At 39.0% G+C, this 21,288-nt stretch overlaps 2 long non-coding RNA genes across 3 annotated transcripts in view; one reads left to right on the forward strand and one right to left on the reverse strand.

Annotated features, from left to right (window-relative positions):
* LOC116183802 (uncharacterized) overlaps positions 1-21,288 on the reverse strand; it is a 224,316-nt gene that overhangs the window by 150,973 nt on the left and 52,055 nt on the right. The gene's annotated exons all lie outside the window — the stretch shown is intronic.
* Positions 1,108-14,795, forward strand: LOC110476532 (uncharacterized). 2 transcript variants are annotated; one of them, XR_002466439.3, is made up of 3 exons: positions 1,108-1,159; positions 6,936-7,034; positions 14,498-14,795. It is a non-coding gene; the product is annotated as an uncharacterized LOC110476532 (long non-coding RNA). The 2 variants fall into 2 exon arrangements; XR_002466438.3 differs by lacking the exon at positions 1,108-1,159 and adding an exon at positions 5,792-6,208.

Here is a 21,288-nt window from a genome sequence, read left to right on the forward strand (position 1 = left end):
ACTATGCTCCAAAAATACATATTCAAGTTAGGAAGTAAATATGTTATCTTTTAGAAGGTTAGGTATTATTTTGCCCTTTGTTGTTGAGGGTAGGACAGTACGAGCAAAAGCCTGACAAGTAACTTTGTTCCACACAGGATGGGTGCATCATTCCCTGCCTGTGGCCTACATGTGGCCAGTTCATTATCAGGAAGTATTTGGGGTTTAAGCCCCAGACTTCTCTGTTACCACTGAACCCATGAACTGCATGATTTGCTAGGAAGAATTTCCACAGATTTTTTGTATGACTGGTAATAAATTTTGTTATGTGTAGTAGATATAATTTGCACCATTTCTAATATGATATATGTGATATTGAATATTTGTTAGAGTATACACGTTTGTATTAGGATTCCCCCCACCCTCACAGGTGAGACTGGGTGTATATTGGAAACTGATTTACAAGTAAGAAGGTACTGCTCCCCCAGGAGATGGGCCATGGCTGGGGAGATAGGGAACCCCAGGTGCTGATCCTTGCCTGAAGGACCCGAGATGGATCTCATGGAAATCCTCGGTCAGATCCATGTGAATGCAGCATTCCCAAATTCCCATAAATTTCATCAAGGGGTTCAACAAACTCCAGACGCTGAATTGTTCTCCCTCATCACCAAAAAAGAGAATCTTATTAACATATCGACCCTGAATAGAATAAAAGACTGATTGCTGAAATCTTGGCCTCAGGTGGAATTTTCCCTATAAAAACCTCTTGTGCCAGGATGGGTGTGGGCATGGGGAAAACCTCTGCTGAGGCTGACTCCTTGTTGCACACCCAGGGCCAACCCCAGGCTTGGCTCTGTTCTTTCCTTGTGGCTGGCTAGATAGAATTTGATTGCAAAATAAATATTTTATTTTTTCATATTAATTTGGCTGGACAAATTTTCATTTTTAACAAATTTATAACCTGTTTCCAAGACTACGTTCCAACATTTACTCAGCTCTGTTTCCATGGACAAACATCCCTGGTTACCGACAGGGCTGAACCAGAATATTTTGGAAGAGCTAATGCAGAAATGAGTTAGTGCAGCCTAGTACATGGTCTAATCCAAGTGAATATTCTTTGAAAACATGCTCAGCAGGATTGACCACGGCATTAAAATGCCCTGATCCTGCATGATTAAAGGTAATGGGATCTTTGTCACTGACTTTCAATGAGCACTGGAATGAGCCTTAAGCTATCAGAAAGGGCAGCTTCTTAAAATATTTATTGCTCTTTTACTTGAGAGGTATCAGAATAAAATATACAGTGCAAATACATAGCCCTACAGAGATGCAAAAGTGCCCACATGCAAAGTGTTAATTTTTCTGAGGCTTTTGTAGCTGCAAACATCTACAGATTCAACAGATTGTCTGGGAAGCTCTGCCAGAATTTTACATTACCAATTAGTCGGCTTCAAGGACAGTGGTTTCCCTGCTAGCACCATAAAAGGGTGGCAATTTCTCAGACTTGGATCAAACCCCTGATATTTGCTTCACTCTGCATTCACTCAGGATACCTGAAAGCTGCCTGACTCTCCTTTTAGTTCAGCACACCTGTGGATTTGCCACTTCTTAATAGCAAGAAACCTGAACCTAAGAGATCGGGACCAAACAAGTCTTGCAGCTGATTACTTTAGTCAGCATCTACTTTAATACAGGCCACACATTCAGTCTAAGAGCTGGTCTCTCAACTGTGCAATGGTAAAAGGGAGCAATCCAACGCCTGAAAGTTCTGCCTCCTTCAGGAGACCTCTGCTTACAAGGTAAGGAAAAACAGCTGAGTTCCCAGCTCAGCACTGCAGGGGAAAGGTGAATGGGTTTGAGCATGTTTGCAAGAGAAGCCAGAAACACTGCATTGAGATTTACTAAAGTAAACTTTTGTTAATGGAATGTTTGTTAATGGTCAATAGACACAGTATTTTAAGTAGATGAGGAAGAAGTGAAGGGACAAGAGACATGTTTTTCTTCACTCAATTTCTTCAAGTGTTTAGAACATGTTTAACCATTTTGTTCATTACCCAGCCCTAGCTACCTTTCAAGGATCAAACTAACAGCTTAGCTTTCTCCTCCTATCCCATCAGTCACTCCTTCCACCTGAGCTTTTTTGTTTGGTTAGTTTTAGGCTCAGGCTTTCCGGTTCATTTCTTTTGTCCTTGAAGAAATGAAATAAACAGGGATAGAGGTACTTTATGCTGATCGATGAAGTATTCCCAACAGTAAGCCCCCAGTTCTCATCCAGAAACTGGGGGATGTTGAAAACAGTATTCATAACTTTACAATGGCAGACCCTGGATGACTTGAACATCATATGAAATACTGGACTGCATTCAACTCTCAGCCCTGTTGTCCCCTTTTGATCTACCATATAGCAATATGTTGTTACATTAATAATGTGGTATATAGTAATGCTGGCTATTTAAGTATTGTCTTACTGTGAAACTCCTTTTGTTTAGATGCCTTTTGTGTTCCACTATATTAATAGAACATTAGTTCTAGATTCCTAGCCATGAAACTAGCAAAACCAGCCTGTTTCACTACAAAAAGATTTATCACTAAAATGATGGAAACTATGGTTTTAAAGCATGCAGTTCTCCCTGTTTAAACCCCCTGACTTTTATAGCATTTTTTTCAGGGATTAAGATATGCAGTTTTCTCACCACTTCAGTTTATTGTTCCTTCCTTTCCCCCTCTCATCCATTCTTTCTTCCACGAGATACCTGTTTGTGGTATTTGTATTTATATTAATAACAACATCTTATTCATTAAAACACATTCCCACAATTCTGCTGCCTGTCTTTTTTCACCACCTCAAACACTAAGCATTTGAATTAATACACATGGAGGAACTCTGTAAGGGTGCTGACAGCTGCTGCAACTGTCCTATGCCCATAAAATGCATATACCATCACTAGCCAAGGGAAGGCAGAGACACTCAGACTGCTGAGGATTCTGCTTATGCAGGATGATGATGGACACAAACTGCCTAGAAATTCATGATTCACACATGGAATCTGACCAGACAGAGACCATGCTATTTCTGAAATGTATTTTGAGTGGTTTTTTTTTATTTCTGAGTGAGTAGGGAGCTGTGAGCAATTTAAGATGTACCTTTTTCTTATGAACAGCAGGAATGTATTACCCAAAGGTTATTACTTCAAAATATGAAACTGAGCTCTGTAGTCATCCTCAGTCAATCTCCTTCCTCCCTGGCAATTTGCATTAACTGTGCAATTTTTATTTTGAATTTTAGATGCACAGTTGTTTACCATTTGCATTATGTTTTATTTCTCATATCCATTGATGGGGTCTTGATTGTAGTCTTGCATGAAATTTTGACTTACAAGCAATTTAGTATACATTTTCATGGTAGCAATTACAATATGTTTTTGAGGCTGACATGTTTTTAGTGACGACTACTGAAGAAATCTCTCCTCCAAATATCTTCAAAGCAAATCCCTAGTTCAATGTGAAAACCAAAACTAGTGGCTTTCAGTACAGACTTTCAGAGATAAGCTAATATATATTTTATAACTGCTCTCAGTGAATTTTTCTTACATTAACTTAGCCATATACTCTTTTAAATCAATACCTAATTTTGGAATCTACAAGTATGTAAATAGTCTTATTAGCCTTGACCTTCCCCAAGGTTGTATCTGTATGCAGGTTTCAAGGCAACTATTCTAAAATCTCAGTGCTCAATACTACAAGGTTCATGTTATGTGTGCTGCTTCTTTCCTCTAGGTATTGGAGACTCATCTGCTGAGAGTGACAACAATTTCTCAGAATACAGGAAGAGAGCAGAAATAAGATACCTGGAAAAAAATACAAACCATACTGAAAGGCAGAGTTACTTGAAATGGCTCAAGCCTACATTTCATCAAAATCTCAATCTCCTATGTATTTTGTTTATCTAATGAACATGGGGAAAACTCAGCATTTCTTGTTCTTCCTGTAGTCACCTGGTTGGCCTGGCTGGATTTTATGCAAAGTGTGCATCCCAGACCATCTTTCCAAAAGTACCTATCAGGTCCTATTAACAAATTCATATACAGCCTTGCGTTACAGAACCAGTGGAAAAAAAAAAATATAAAGAATCCAACATTCATAATTGGTATATTTTCATAAAATATCAATTCTCAATTTAAGGAATTTCACTCATTATTTTTATTTCTGAAGTTCATAACATCCCCAATGAATGTCTGAAGGATTTGACCTCCTATTGTACCGCTTTTTATGCCGGAGTCAGATGGATAAGCAGAAGAACTGTGGTTTTGCTAAAACTTAAGTATGTGTACAAAATCCAAACCCAAATCTGTGCCTATAAATAAGACTGTAAATAAAACCCTGCAAAACAAACTCCCACAGCATGAACAGAGATTGCATACAGTAAGCAGAATATTCTGGCCCATTTCAATTGCCATGAGCACTGCTGAATGATAACTGCTGACTCCAAAGAGGGCTCTGCACTTCTCCCTGTGCCAAAGTTTGTGCACATGCGCTGCACACCCATACCACGTGGACCTACCTGCAAGCACTGCAGCTTCAGTAAGAGGCACATGATGCTTAACAAGAACTCAGGATGATTATTTAAAGAGTAAAAAACTCATCCATTTTCATTATTCTGTGAAACACAGACAAGATGAGAAATAGAGAGGTTGGCTCAGGTCTAATGTACCCATATGCTGCAGAGCAAGGCTCAGGCTGGTATCCCTGAAAGGCAGTGACAAAGAAGGAATGCTCATTCGAGAAGACACAGCAGCAAGATAAACTATTGAAATTGCAACAATGAGGATGAATTGTTGGGAACTCAGATATATGAGGGAATGAGAAACCACTAACTTGGCTACAGAGAGATTACAGAGAGTGCAATGCATTCTGTGCAGCTGCTCAAGAATCGATTAACTCCTCATGTGTTTGAGCAGCACCTCTCCAGGGCTGCCAATGCTCAAGTGTCCCTGCACCAGCATGCACCAACAGGAGAAGCTGTGGTGGAATGCTGCTGTCAGCCCTGGAGCAGAGATACATTTAATCTAGGTTTTGTCCTAAATCGGCTGTCATTCTTTGAATAATGACATCAATACTAAGAGTTTTTGCAGTAGGTGAACTATAATATAGATAATGAGTTGCAAAGGCTGGTATGCCAGTTGCCAACTTCAATATTTTTCTCTTCTTTCTGGAATTTTGTAAGTGAAAACCTAGTAAAATATTGAACTATGTTTTCACATTTGCTGTCAATGAAAGAGCACAGAAGAGTTTCATCTTTCAGGATGCTAATTGTTTTTTAAATGAGATGTTCAATGATAAAGCTGATGATCATCTTTACAATTTTTATAGTAATTGAGACATTAGTCATAGATAAAGATTTGCTCAGGGAGGAAGAAAGAACAGATCCCTCTGTGGGTTTTATTTCTCCAGAGAAAATAGATTCTTATTGAAACTATGGAAGGGTCCTGAGTGTAAAGGCAAGGAGTAAACAAAATCTTTATAAAAGTCGTTTTCAGAGCAAATTAAAAAAAAATGATAAATTGCTTCCTCTCAGATATTTTGCTTTACAAAATTTTATAGATTCCCCCAATGCCCTGGTAGCCGACATTCAAAACAAAACCAAAGAAATCAGTTTCTTGCCCTTTAGAGATTTCTAACAGCTCTGCCACCCTCACACCTCTTTCCCCTGCCTTCTGCCTTTAGGGAAGAGTTTGTAAATTGTCAGCTTACCCCTTGAAAAGAGCACTCTAGGACTCTACTATACAACTCCCCTTTTTAGGGGTACCTCAGCATTCTGGCTCCATACCTTAATGGAGTTAACAACCTCACTTTCTGTAAAAAACATCTTCCAGCTGCAATACTGGGATTTGTTCTGAGTGCTGTCATCCTCTTTTTCCTTATCTCCAGTTTCATTTGCTGCAACAAAGACTGTGCTGAAGCCTCACTCTCTTTCACTGAAGAATTTCAAGGCTTTTATCCTAACATATCACGACACTGAATTTTGGCATTTCTAAAACATCCAGTTCATCCACAGAACATCCTTTTGAGGCTGGCTTCACTGCATTACCCATGGTCTAAGGATGAGATGACTCAAAGAACATAAATCCCAAATTGTCATTAGGCTGCAGGGTAAAATCGAGCTGAAATGCAACGAATGAAGCTGTGACCAGGAGAGTGCAGTCAGCTGGGAACTAGAGCCAGGCAGCAGGTCAGTCACCATCCTGCTACCCCAGTTGTACTCCAGTCCACTGAAGCCATTTTATTCAGTTTACTGGGTACTACTCAGGCTGCAACGGGCTTTAGAACAGCAAGAGCTGTTCTGATAACAGAGGTGGAGAGTGACCTTTGGAGCCTATGCAGAACTGCACTTTACCTGTTGGGATTGTGCCCACATCAGTCTTTCTTACATTTACGTGATAAAATTACTGCTAAATTTTGTATTTTCTTGATAAGTGTACAGAAAAGGCTTTAGTATATTTTGAAATTCTTGTGGTTTTTAGAGGAGTAGAATATGTCCTTTAAGAAATTACATTACGATTTTCTAAAGAGGATCTAGAAATACTGTGACAGTTGTCACCATCCACTACTATGCTGAAGACAAAAAATCATGCAGAAGCTTGTAACTCTTGAGTAACTGATCAACAAATCACATTAAAACTGTTCCAGAGAGTGATGTGCAATCTCACAGTTAATAAATATATTTTCACTGATTTCAGCAAGTTGTACTTTGGGGCATTACTTACTGGAAAAGAATGTCAGCAGTAAATACTTAACAAATTAAGTTGTTAATCCACTTGGACTTTTAGTAGAAAGTAACCAGGTAAGTTTCAATACTTTCTGCTTTATAACTGACAAGAGTATTCAAAGATGAGTATTTGCAGTAAGAATTTATTATCCTTTCAAGTCCTTACTCTCTTATTTATATCAATTTCCAGCTTTCTTAGTTTGAGTTTACATGCCTTCCACATCCTATCTGAGCTAAAATAAGACAGAATGGAGCAAAACCAATGCACTGTGTGCTACCTACAAACATGGTATGTACATGTTATGCTTTTTGATTTAATTATACTCTTTACCATTTAATTACACTCTAATGTCTATATGAATGTTGGTCAAGATCTTCCCTTGTGTTGTCTTTGCCTTATGTCTTTTCCTCATGTCTTCACAAAGAAAGGCTCATAGGGAACAGTAGAAGAAAATAAGTACATTTTGCAAAATATTTGCTAACCATTAATCAGCTGGCAGCTCCTCAGTACTGGGTAATCTTCTGAATGACACATGTACAGGAAACAACTCTACAGTGAGTCTGCAAAGTCATGGCTTTGGGAAAAGCTGTGAAGCAGATTTGAGGATAGTAAAAAAAAATGGTGCAGGTTTAAATTAAGTGGGTGAACCCACACCCACACGGACATTCCCATCCTATGAAACCAGTGACAAGACCTCTGGAGAAGGATACCATGGACGCTCAGAACATGAACTACTTTGGGAATTACATCATTTGTACACTACGTGATGACTGACCAAAACCTTAAGATAAAAGCTGTTGAAATTTTTTACGGTATTTTCTTGTTACTATTCTAATCACTTCCTATGTGCAAAAGTATTTCCAAGTGTTTCAGTGTATATTAAAAAAAGATTTCAATTTGTCTCAATTTTTTCATATAATTCTCCAGCAATGATAAAAAAAAAAATCTAAAAAGAAATTTTGATATATAATTAGCTGAAAATGTAATCGCACTTTCAAAACCACTGTGGAAACTACCAGTGCAATATTTAAGACATAAAGCTCTATGATTAAAAAAATTAAAGCAAAAACAAAATTAAAGATCCCAAAACAAACCAGCAAGGTGCGGAATCATTACTTCAACTCATTAGGTAAGCATCCTTTCCTTCAGAGGCAAGTCTTTTTAAAAAAGAATCTACAAGCACATTGGCTCTGATGCATTAATTTAAAATTCTTACTTTTCCGAAAAAGACAGATATGTTAAATGATCATTATATTCACTGTGTAAATAAGGCTTTATTTAATTGTAAATCCAAATAAATCACTGTAAAAATATACTGATCTTACCTTTTAACATCCACTCTGTATTGTCTGACCAGAAGAGGGAAAAGTACTCTAACTGCCAGCACAGTCAATCACTGCCTCCACTGCCAATCCAGTAGAAACTCCTTGTCATTAAAAAGGCAATATCCTATGCATTATAGGATATTTTTTAAAAAAACATCTCAGGGAACTAGTGCAAAAACTAGAGAGGGATTAACAACTCCTAAAGATAAAAATGCTAATAATATAAATCAATAAATAATTAAAATTAGAAATAGTAATAGAAAGGAAAAAAAAGTGTCATATTTCAAACTTCTTTATAGTTGTTTGATATTTATTTGACCAGTTCTTGTTTCATAATGTATTTTAAAGTTCTTTATGATTAATTTTTAACCAAGAAACACCTTTTCTGTAATTTAGCCCACAGATGTTTGAATCACCTATTTCCACTAGTACATTTGCATAAAACCAATTCACCTCTAAAATTCATCTGTTTCAATACCTGCTTTTTCACCTGAAGTCATACAGGTTTGTATGGGATGTAGGCATTTTTCTGCTGCTTGAGGCCATGTTGAAGGACTTACAGGAACATACTCTTTCTCTGTCCAAGAGACTCAGCTGATGGAGCAGTATGGAACATGGCACAAAAAACTGTCAGAGAAAAACAAGATTTAGCACCATTAAGTGGCAAAAAAAATTGTCTGGAAAACAGTGCATATATGTGTCAGGGAAAGACAAAACACAGGAATTTTGCATACTGCATACTTATTTACATATTATAACAAAATACTGCCTTCTACAATTCTCCTCAACACAGTGGAACAGATCTTCATACTTGAACCTCTTTTAAAATAAATTTTCACCATGTCTGTTTAATGTCTTTTACTATACTGGCATAGGACTGTCATCAGTTGGGGTATATTTAGAATTTAGAAATTTCTAATATAAATAACATTAACATATAATGTCATCTGGTTGATGTTTTTTAAAATCCATCTTTAAAAAATAATAGTATTTTTGCTTTCAAAAGGCCAAAGACAAAATACAAGGCACTATTTTGGGATTTCTGCTGATCCTATTACTACTTACCCAGTAGTTAAAAAAACAGTTGTATTTTTAAACTATTACTTGCTTCATTATTTTTATAAGTCACTTTCAGTGTAGAGAACTGTCTTTCAGAACTTTGCCTATACTGAGACTATTAATCATAAATCAAGACAATATGAATTTGATAAGATTGCTTGTATGGACTAATTTATCCTTACTAATTATTCCATTAAAAGACTCAGTTCAGCTTCCATTCCAGTTGTTATAAATGAAAATTTATTCAGCCAAATTAAACAATAAAAATAGTTTTATTTGCGGTTAAATTCTATCTAGCTAGCCACGAAAAAAACACAGTGCTGAGCCCGGGGATCGACCCTGGGTGGCCGACAAGGAGTCAGCCTCAGGAGAGGTTTTCCTCCTATACCCACACACCTCCATCCTGGCACAAGCGGTTTTTAGAGGGAAAATTCCGCTTGAGGCCAAGATTTTCTGCAATCAGTCTTTTCTTCTATTTAGAGTCTATATGTTAATAAGATTTTTTTTTTTTTTGGAGATGAGGGAGAATAATTCAGCGTCCAGAGTTGTTGAATCCTGTGATGAAATTTATGGGAATGCTGCATTCACATGTATCTGTCTGAGGATTTCCATGATATCCATCCTGGGTCCTTTACGCGATGATCAGTGCCTGGGGTCCCCGTATCTCTCCAGCCATGGCCCATCTCCTGGGGAGCCAAACCTTCTTACCTGTAAATCAGTTTCCAATATACACCCGATCTCGGAGGGGAGAAGGGGGGGGGTGTGGGGTGGGGGAAGAGGCTAGTATAGGCGAGTATAATCTAACAAGTATTTAACATGATATATTCTATACAAGGAATGGCGCGAATTATGTTTATTACCCATAACACAGTCAATGAAATAATGTGTGAAAGTGACTACAGAAACTTAAGACTAAACAAGTGAATAAATGTAGAAGCCAGACAAGGGTGTTGTGACAGCATTGCAATCTACACCCACTGCCCTGCTACATGGCAGAGGAGCTGCCTTGCCAGGCTGCATTAATGCACAGAGCAGGGCAAACCGTGGTGCTGTGAGAAGCTGTCTGAGCAGAGACAAACGCCATCGGCTGCCATGGGATACTGAGATACTCAGAATGCTGCTCTGAACACACAAGGGTTCTTCCAAAACTGTAAGAGCAGAACCAGCAGGAGTCCGAGAGGAATACAATGAGCATCGTTAGGGAAACAGAGTCTCCTGTGAACAAATATTAAATGATGCAGTTCACCTCAGTGATTAATTAAGTTAGAATATGCCAGAAAAACCCAAAGCGATGGAGTGTATAGGCAGAGTAAATCAAGTGCTCTCTCACAATGCAGACAAGAGGCATTTAATGAAATCAAAGGCTGCATTTAAATACATTAAAAACTGATTAAGTGGGTGTTTTAACACAACACAAAATTAACCAGCACAATTTACTGGAGGAGAAGAGTAAGAGATTAGAAAATGGATACATTCAGTGACTGCACTTAAAAAGTGTGTCTGATCTCATGTTTGAGGAAGCAGTCAGCTGCTGCTGAACACAAATGGTGATTTCTCTTTCTCTGAGCTGTCCATTGACCTGTGAGCAGTAAGACCTAGAAGAGTTTCCCTTGGCAGGGGAAGCTCTAAAAAATGGCCAGCACACTACGCTGCAAATAGGAGTTACCCTTTGTGAAGTGAGCTGGCCATGTGTCTGCTCTTAGACACAGCACTCCCAAAGCACTTAGGCTGAGTTTACTGCTCTTTCAGAAGAAAGGGCAATGACAATCACTGAAGACTGACTCAAGGGAACAGTTATATTTCTTTGCACAGCCAAAATGCATGGACATAAAAAATTAAACCTACTTCCCTACACACATTAACATGACAGTAACACTGTGCTCAGAGACAAGTTAGGAAGTTCTTTAGGCCACAGAACAATAGTGAGAATTGCATATGGAAAATTGTCCAGCTGGATCCTGAGTTAGGTCTCAGAAAAATGCTGCCATAGGCCAGGGATTTGCCAGCTCCAGGCTGTCAGAGAAGGGCTGACTTCTACCCACTGTGAATATATGAACAAATCCTGACAAAAAACCAGCCTGAACTGCATGGGTCCTGCTCCTGGGTGACTGCTCAAACCTCACAGGAATTTTAGCTTGCTGTTTCAGCTAATACTTGATATTTCACAAGCTTTCAACAGCTCCCAGGCACCTCAGGAGGGATCTACATTCAATCACTGGAGGCTGGGCCTAGTTTGTTTCATTTGCAAAGTTAATGAAGTTCTAGGAGTAGCTTCTTTCAATGGTACCTTGAGTATGCTCCCGCCTTGACCCGCCTTACACTCCTTGGTAACAGGAACAGAGAGAGCTTTTACTGCTGCTGCTGCTCCTGGGCTGGATCTTTCCTGGTTTTCAAGACAAAGCTGACATGAGACACAGCTAATGCCACAGGCTAAATCAATATTGAGGCACTAGGTCAAGAAACTCCAGAGAACAGTCCTATAAACCTGAGCATGGAGGCCTCTGCCCAAGAATAACACCATGTTAGCCCCAGGCAGCTAATGCACGAGGAAGCTGTGGTATCAATCATGAAATAAATATACTTCCCCTGGCAAACTGGGAGATACCTATGTTGAGACAGATAGACAATCAAAATGACAGTGTTCCCACTGGATTTTTGAAATAAAGATATGTATAGTGCCACTGCTCATTAAATGGAGCTCTTCACAAAAGTTAGAAAAAGCTGCATTTATAAATCAAACCTGGATTTCTCTAAATGCCTCTCAGAGCTCAGCTGAAATGCATCCAAGTCTAAGTGTCTGGTTTTATCTTCTTAATCTGACAGGTAAGAAGAGCTAACATCAGGATACAGGAATCTCACTCCCACCAACCAGACTCATGCCTGATATCCCGTCCAAGAGAAAGACAGACAAGTAGATGATTTTTCCCCATGAGTCCACTCACACTTGCCAGACAAGGCTTAGCCAACTAACAGTGGCTTGAACATTCAAAAATAAAATAAAGTTAAATAAAAAAAGGGGGAAAACACCCGAAAACAACAACCCAAAACAAAAACAACCCCCAAAAACCAAACAAAAATCCCAACAAACCCCTCAATTCGAAAAGGTTATAGTCAGGGGTCTTTTCCCACTCAGGACTGTGAATAGAAATGTTAACAGGAATATTAAGAAGTTTCCTTCAAGTTGAAACTGTCATAAGCAATGAGAAATCATCTTCACTCTACAGTGATTTTTTTTTTAGCTTAAAGGAAACAGAATAAAGGCAGCCCCACTGGGATGCAGCAAAAATATTGATGTCTTATTAATACCACAGAAACTCAGAAAACAAAATGGCTGCTGTACCACACAGCTCAAATGAGAGAAGCCCTTCCCAGAACATAGTCACATTATACCATATTTCATCATCACATATGCCACAAAAAACCTATGTTCTCTTGCATGATTTATAATAGAGGATATATTCTGCATTTTCCTATCCTGCAATAGCCTATAAGCTTCCTGGGTTTGATGCTGTCCCTCCCAGCCAGGCAATGCTGTCACTGCTGGCACCAACTATGATACAGACCATTAAATCTATAGCTGAGCTTTCTGATGCTCCACTCCCAGTGCTGTTTACATCTATTTCTCTTACAAAACAATCTTTTGCTAACAGATTTGACTTTTTTCTTTCCTTCTCTCTCTACCTGGAACTATTTGCTGTCACTGCTGTTCAACAAGGACACTGCATCATCAGGGCTAACACCAAGGCACCTGATTTTACCAGAGCTTTTCCACAGGATCCTGTCACAATGCTGGATTATTGGGGCCCAAAATCAGAGATGGATTATTTATTCCCCACAAAAGATACAGTGCAGATAGAGGAGGGATTAAAGAAAGAAAGAAAGAAAAAAAGCCTCACATAAATAGTAGTTTTTTCCCGCTACTGCTGGAAGTGCCTTCAGGCCACCCTGAGATAAATGGACAAGGAGACCTTTTGGATGCCTTAATTAAAATTATCAGCTCTGGGTGGGGGCCCGAGGGGTGGCACACACTGCTGCTGCTCCCTTTGGCGATGCAGAGGAGGAGGTGAACAGTTTTCACAGCAGAACTGGGGCTTCTGTCCTCACAGGCGTGCCTGAGAAGACACATTTTGGCTCATCATCCAGGGCCCTTACTCTGGCTCAGTTCTACTTAGGTCACAGTGACACTTAAAACCATGTTGGTAGAGTAGAGGGACTTCCTGCCAGCAGGTCTAGTCACTTAGTTCTTCAAATTTTAGATTGGCTCGTTGTTTCTAAGGTCTTTTGTTGGATTTTCTTGAGCTTCTGTTAATTCGCATATTTCCTGGGAATGTTTTTGGTCGCCATTCTGGGGAGTAGCGGAGGCAATACCTGATGGATGCAACAAGGGTTCACAGGTAAGGTGAGGGGGTACAACCAAGGTGTATTGTTGGAAAGGATGGATAAATATAATTGCCTGGCAAAATATTTACAATAGTACAGCCAGGATGAAAACAATCTCTGCTACTGGCTGGACAATGCCCTTACCTACAGATAGGTCCAAAAGTCAGACGGACTGTTCCATCTCAACCCCCAAAATGTATGGTTCACCCTGCACCTGTAACCCTCCCCTAAAACATCAAGTGTCTGTGACCCCGTTGGCCTAAGTCTTGTTCCAGCCCACCTTGAAGCCCCCTGATAAGGGGTCTCCGAGGGGCCAGATGCGCTCTTGGAACTCCCCTCTCTTGGATCTTCCCCCTATTGGAACTCCCCTCTCTTGGATCTTCCCCCTCTTGGATCTTCCCCTCTCTTGGATCTTCCCCCTCTTGGAACTTCCCCCTCTCTTGGATCTTCCCCCTCTTGGAACTTCCCCTCTCTTGGATCTTCCCCCTCTTAGATCTTCCCCCTCTTGGAACTTCCACCCTCTCCTAGAGCATCCTCTCTACCCCTTGTCTCTCCCCCCCATCCCCTCAAGCCTTGCCATGTGCTGCGTCTGGCAGCTCCAAGCAAGACCTTTCACATCCCTAATAAACCTGATATCCTAAGAGCAGCCTTCAGAGATCTCTTGTCTCCATTCATCAAAACTGTCCTGGAGCCAAGCGTTCCCTACAGTGTATGTAAGGGGTACAACAGTGGGGGTACAACAAGGGTTTAACATTTAACAACTATTTAATCAACATAACTAGCTTATTACAACTTTGAGTGCATTAACTCTAACCATATTAACCTTTGAACTTATTCATAGCAACCTGGCTACAGCCTCTCTGACAGAAGTGCCCCAGCTATAGCCAGCAACTACCGACACATTTTCTTTTCTCTTTTACTTTTTTTTTTTGTGGTCTTCTTTAAGTCAGACTTGTTAAGAATTACCTCTGAATGTTTGTTTTTCAGCTGAGAACACAACTCTTGCCCTCAGAGAAGCCATGTAAGAGCCTCTCCCCTGCCCAGCACTCTGTGCCCTGCCCATCACTTCTGCCACCACTCACTCCTGCTTTGCTGCCTGCCTTCAGCCTCTTTGGAGCTAGCACCTTCCACTCACACAAAATAATACACAGCTCCACCAATTAAATGGAACTCAATTCTAATAAAAGACAGCTTCTTTGTTTTCAATAACACAGAAGTGGGTTTGATTTGCATTTGGGTTCTTTGTTTCAAAATATTTTTGTTGTTCTGGATGCTAGAGTAAATTTTAAATTAAAAAAAAAAACATCTAATGCTACAGAGTTCTGAAACGTAGTACTTCTGTCAGAACTGGGACATACATCTCACCAGTGACATTAAACAACAAAAGAACTATTTTTCTCCCTGACCCAGTAAAATATGCTCTTTGAGTATGGACTGTCATTCTTTGAACATATATCAGAGTGCCTTAAAGACATCTAAGAATCTAGCATATAAAATATGGAATATACCAAAGAAAGACTTGCTTCTTATTAATTTTAATTAAAACATTTATTCAGTGCACTCAGATATTCAGACTTTACCTTATTACACTGATGAATATAAATCTTCCTGGTTTTGTACATTGTAATGGAATGCATCTAGTGATCAATATGAAACAGGGACCAATCTTAACAATTTTTCAAATAATTTTAGAAGTGCAGATGTTGTTTTAATACAGCTATAATTTCTTTTATTGTTCATGTGAGTTTGCTCTATTTTATATAGGGATTGGAACTTGCATTTCACCGTTTGTGACAGTCATATGACCATTTAGAGCCTTCCTTGTATTTGCCATTCTTGGAATAAATGGAACTTTATGAATTTGTAAACAACAAACATGGTCCCCTTGGCTATTAAAATGTTTCTGAGAGTTAATGAAAGAGACCAAAGAACTTGTAACTAGGACAATACTCTTCTGTTTCTGGACTGCAGTAAGAATTGATACAGCAGACATGCACTAAAGGTAAAAGTGGTAAGAGTTGTCAAAACAAGCTGCATAAACTCTTTAGAGTCTCATATCTCAGATATTGTATTTCCTTATCTGTCTTCATCCATCTACCAAGTGAAACTAAAACCACAATTCCTTGGCTTTGTTTTGACAGAAATTAAGTATGAGGCTTGCTATTTTTGAAATAGCTGACGGACACCCTAAGTTAAATTTGTGCTGAACTGAAGATGTCAGGTCACTTTGCATTTTCCTGCTGTTTGCTTCCTATTTTGGGGATGTAAAACCATGAACAGTTTGATGGACTTCTAGAGTCAAAGGCTATAGTGTAGTTTTGACCTTACTATTGCTAAACATCTGCTTCATGCTTCCCCTGTGCAAGTTTTATAGCATCTGTACTGCAGAAAACTGCAGAAGTTCTATTGAGTGCTGTATTTTATTTACCCACTGGTTTCAAACACACTGGTGGGCCCACTTTCTGGTGGGCCAGAAAGAGTGGACAAAAAACAAAAGAATTGTTGTTCCAGCACCAAAATCAAACCAGCACCATTTATAAAATATGATAAGAATGATTTCAGCAATTGGCACACTGAGAAAATGGTAAACCAGAATAGTACAATATATAGGCACAACTAACATTTTCAAACAAACTACTCCGTTTGTTTGCTCTGCCCATGAGAAAAAGGTTAGAACTTCTGAAACTACTGGAAACTCTGCTGATGTTTCTTTCTGCCTGGACTATCCACAGCACTCTGTGGCCTTTTCACCAGAGATGAAGACCTTTGTGCCCCTTTACAAGATCAGCTCCAAACTGATAATCCCATATAACTCCCTGCCTTCCTTTGATTATTATTCCCTACAGTGTTGTCGAGTCACCAAATATACTCTTGGTATTAAAAAAAAACCAAAACGTAATTTTCAGCATAAGAGAAGTCAATATACAAGGCACATATTCCCTTTAGACTCTAACACAGAAAGCCTGTCTTCCCTGCTTATTTCAGCAGCACAGCATTTCCATTTATGTGTTGCCTCCTGCTTTCTAAAACTTGGCAATGTGAATCCACAATGTAACACAACCTCTCTGTATCAATGAACACAGAAGATCAGATGTGAATTACGGGTTGAATATCTAATTGCAGGGGTTGCTGCTAACAAAACACTAACAGTTTTATCTTTAAGATGAAAGAGATTTAAGCAATTGCAAGTCCCTGAATAAACACATACAGTACCTCTGTCCAGGCACATTATACTGCTTTATCAAACTCATATATTTCATTAAATCTAGTAAAGTATTTTTCTGCAGGTTGCATAGATCTCTTCCTGCACATCTTCTACAGACATTTCATGGCTGAGTCTGCACATGGACTACTCATTAGCTTGAGAGGAACTGTAAACAAAGGCTGGAAGAGCACACCCTGGGGTTGGAGGTGTATTTTACTGCATTAAAAAAATTGACAATTCTGCTATTAGAGGCTTTTCCTCAGCAATTTAAATTCCAAATAAATACTGACAAGCAGAAAGCTGATAAAATTGCCAGCTCATTATAAAAGCACAACTGAAATACAGTTAACATAAAAAAACATGATATACAGAAATCTGCAATGTCCTTAATTCCCTGCCTCTTTCAACCCTCCCAAGTGTTTTTCGTCTTTCCAAGATACATTATCAGATTTCAAACTGGGATAACAGCCCTCTGAAAGGGTTTCATTTGCTGAATAATAATTCTTCCAAACATATTCAGCTGAGTTGTCTCACCAGGTATCTACTAAACAAACAGGATGTTGAAAATACTCTTCTCTGGCAAGCACTCTCATTTTCTTTCAAAAAAGGCTCATACCCTCTCTCAAACAATTTTTAAAATATAGTTCTTGATATGTCAGATTAATCATAGCCCAAAGCTTGCTTCTATCATGTGATTAACTATTTCTACCTGTCTCAAAGGACACAGGCCAAAACATTCCATCCTTGATGCTCTTTACTCATATCTTGTCCCTAAAGCTGTGAAGAATGGAAAAAGAGAGGGATTGCATCATTCATACTTTATAAGCAAAAGGCCAAAAAGTAGTATAAGGAGCAATATTTATACAATTTGGTGATCTATTTTGTTTAAGAACTGTCCCAGAATTAAATTTCTCTGCATTTATCATGACCCAAGGATGCAATGATTTATGCAGTGTATCGGAAGCTATTTCAAGGTTTCTCACGTCATAAACACAGCTTATAATGCATCTCAAGCATGATACACACCACTAACAATTTCACTTGATGAAAGCTATCTTTATGCCTTTTATCATTCAAGCATGTTAGTGAGTTCCCCCAAAAGATTACTGAGGGGTCTAATAGACTAAAAACCTATTTCAACAATTCTTTTACAGTCTTTCAATTAAGCAATGTGAAATTCTGCATCTAAATGATCCTTCCCTTAATAACTCAGGAATAATCACACCCTCTTGCCCTTGTGCCAGGCCACTAGGGTATTTTAACAAATTAATGAATTTATAATTTCATGAGAAGCTGTACCAGGAGAGAAATTATCCTTTGGAAAAAAACATCTACCTTGAATGAAAGATGTTTGCATTGAAAGGCTTAGACCCTCTTCTTCCAACAAGGAGGTGTAAATGAGGAGATTAACAAAAAAAAATCGGTGTTGTTAACAAGAAATACCACAAGCCATTTGAATCAACTGGTTTGAATCAAATTCTATTTGATCTTAAGGTCATTTTCTAACAGAATACCCAACATCACTGGAAACATTCCATTACTCAGAGGATTTCCTTCCAGTTAGTTATTTGAATATGACTCTACACCTCTTAAGTTCCAGGGAACGAGCAGGTTTTATTGTACTACTTAATAGAAAATGCTTAATGTCCCAGCAAAAGTACTTTCCTCAAGAGTCAGAGAGACAAAGCCCCACACAGACATTCTGGACCTACAAGCTGGGTGTGAAACGCAGCTCCCCATACGTGACAGAGAACATAATTCAGTAGAACAGTGTGTCAGAAACTGCTCCCCACCTCCTTCACCAGGCCTTACAATCACCAGGATGAGCTACAGCACTTGCTCAACTACTCTGCTAAAGATTTTGGAGGCTACACGTGGATTGAAAAAGAACTGCAGGCAATGCCAGTGGCACACCCAAGGTACCTCCCAGCAGAGCTCCCCAGGCAGAACTCCTGCACGGGCTGTCAGCTTGCTGCCCCTCACAAGGGTGTGCCAAGAGCACCTGCATCTCCTCAGCTCAGCGCTGGTTTGCACTGACACTACCAAGTCTCCTTCTTCTACATGAGGCTCCAGGTTCCACCTGAGACAGGGAGGTTGTTGACAGGAGGATGGTGCTCTTTGGGCCCACCTTCCTGGCCTGTGTGACTGCGTGAAGTCATGCACATTGCTTTGCTCTACTTTCCAGCATAAGCTCATTTAGTCTGGAAAACTCTCTAATAAGGAACTGTACTTTTTAAGATGAATGAATTTCTGCCCTTCCACTAGTTCAGTGACTTTCCTCTCTTGCCTGAATGTGTTAAAGAAGATTTAAGTGATGATAAAAATTACAATAAATTACATTAAATTCTTAAACCTGAACTTTGTATTCTTAAACTATTTTTCTCCCTATCATCATTTCCATCAGCTTATTTTACATAACCAAATTATTTTCCTAAGAATAAAATGTTTAGCAGTGCTCAGAAAGAGTTCCTTTGCCCTTGTCTAGGCTGCCATCAGACTACTTCTTCGTCTTCACACTTCCTTTATTCTATAATATACCTTGCATTTCAAGTACTTCAGTACTCTTTTTATGTTCTCCTTTAAAGATCAAACTACAAATTTGTTTTATCATATAAAATGAGTTCTTACCACAAACCCAATATTATGTTTCCTTTTTCCAGTTACATTCCTAATTCTTTAGTCGTGTAATTTGCCCAAACCATTATCTTGTATTGACATAGTTGGGAAGCTGCACAATGCAAAAAACATACTATTACTGCATAATATTCAATAAGCAAGCTTTGCTACATTGAATTTTACATACTCTGCTTGAGCAAGGTCAAACCTGCATTTCCAATTATTTCCTATATCAGTTGGTGTGAATAAATTGAAAATGTAAATCACTGAATTGTTCAGTCTTGAACTATAAATAAAGACACTAATAGGCCATTTCCTAGTGGGTCTACTTGCCGAGGGACAGATTTGCAAAATACTGTAAAGATTTTAGATTATGTAGAAGATTTTTCTCTGCCTCGCTAATATTTTATTTCTAGATGACAACAATCTAGAAAAAGTTCATATCCACAAAGCTCTTTTTGCTTACTTCTTTGAAATTTCTCAGTGAAAGAAGGCCTTGCAAGCCCCCTGGAGTCTGCCTCTTTTGGATGTCCCTATTAGAGATTTCAAGAGTCTTATGAGAGAGAAGAACTACAACAGTCTCTTGTTATAACTACTTACACTAATACATTTCTCAGGTATTTCATGTGTGATTATTGCCATTGGTATTGAAAGTCTGAAAAGGGAAGATTTCCAGATTAATAAATAATGAAATGTAAAAAGAAATCAAATTAATATAACTATGCCTACATTTAACTGAAAAGACGGGACAAAAGCCGACTGGTATTGGATGCTAAGCTGTGATCTAAAACCCAGGAAATCAAAAGCAAGGATACACACCACAGTGCAACTTTTCAGACAGCTCTCAAGGAGTCACTGATGCTGCAGTGAATTTCCCTTCCAAAAGAAATGGTAGCAGCTTGCTCACTGATGACAGTGTTTTTCAATACTTTATTGCTATATTTCATCAGCTTCACAAGTCTTCATTTGTTTGCACATGTATTTCCTTTCAGGAAACTCCATGGGGTTTCTGCTGAGCCACTTCACCATCACAGTGTGATTCTGCCTAGTAGCAGCACAGCCAGTGCTCCCAGTCTTTTGCCTGCACCCTTGCCATGGGGACACTCTGTGTCATTGCCCAGGCCATTAATGAAGGCACTTGACAGTGCTGGCCCCAGAATCTGGGGTGTACTGTCCATCTGATCCATTCTTTCCATGGTGCTTCCCCAAAGTACCCCAAGTTTAAATGTCATCACCTGAGAAGTCAGTAACATGCTGTCAAGAAAATTACAGGTCAGACTACTTTCTTGGATTTTACAGGAATGCTGTGGCATAGGCTGAGGTGAAACATAGCCAAACTCCATTTCTCTGGGGCAGCTTTTTACTGAAAAGAAACTATAAAGCTATGGTTTTTTATCTTCCTGAAACTCTCACCCTGCAGATTCAGCTGGAATTAGGCAGGAGGAGTGATAACATCAGTCTTTCTTATCTCATGACACTGATTTATCCCCAGTGCTCTACAGGACACACAAACCCAATGTAAAACATCATTAAGAATCATGAAATTTAAAAGAGTTTTATCACAATGAAAGCATTTCAGAGGGGAATTTGTGTCTCATTAAACAACTAACTGCTGGGGAAGATAAGCTCCTTTCAGCTGGAGGAGGTAAGCAGTTGCAAGAAATGTGGCTACACACCTAGTGAAAGATTAGTAAAACCAGTCTTCCTTCTAAACCAGAACATTGTTTCACTTGGGTATATTTAAACAGCCACAAATCAGCTGTACAAGCTTTCTCCAAGTTCCAGTGATTAGATGGATTTTCTCAGATTATCTATTAAAATTTAAGGTAAGGAATCTCCTGGAGTACTTCTCTTTCTCAAAGTCACTCCTAAAGCAGATTGAAGGATGACAGATCCAGTTTATTGTAATTTTTAAATTCTTCCACCCCGACAAGAGGTTTGAAAAAGTTTTCTCTGA

Source organism: Lonchura striata, chromosome 7 (assembly GCF_046129695.1).
Source record: "Lonchura striata isolate bLonStr1 chromosome 7, bLonStr1.mat, whole genome shotgun sequence".
In the NCBI taxonomy this organism is placed as follows: Eukaryota; Metazoa; Chordata; class Aves; order Passeriformes; family Estrildidae; genus Lonchura; species Lonchura striata.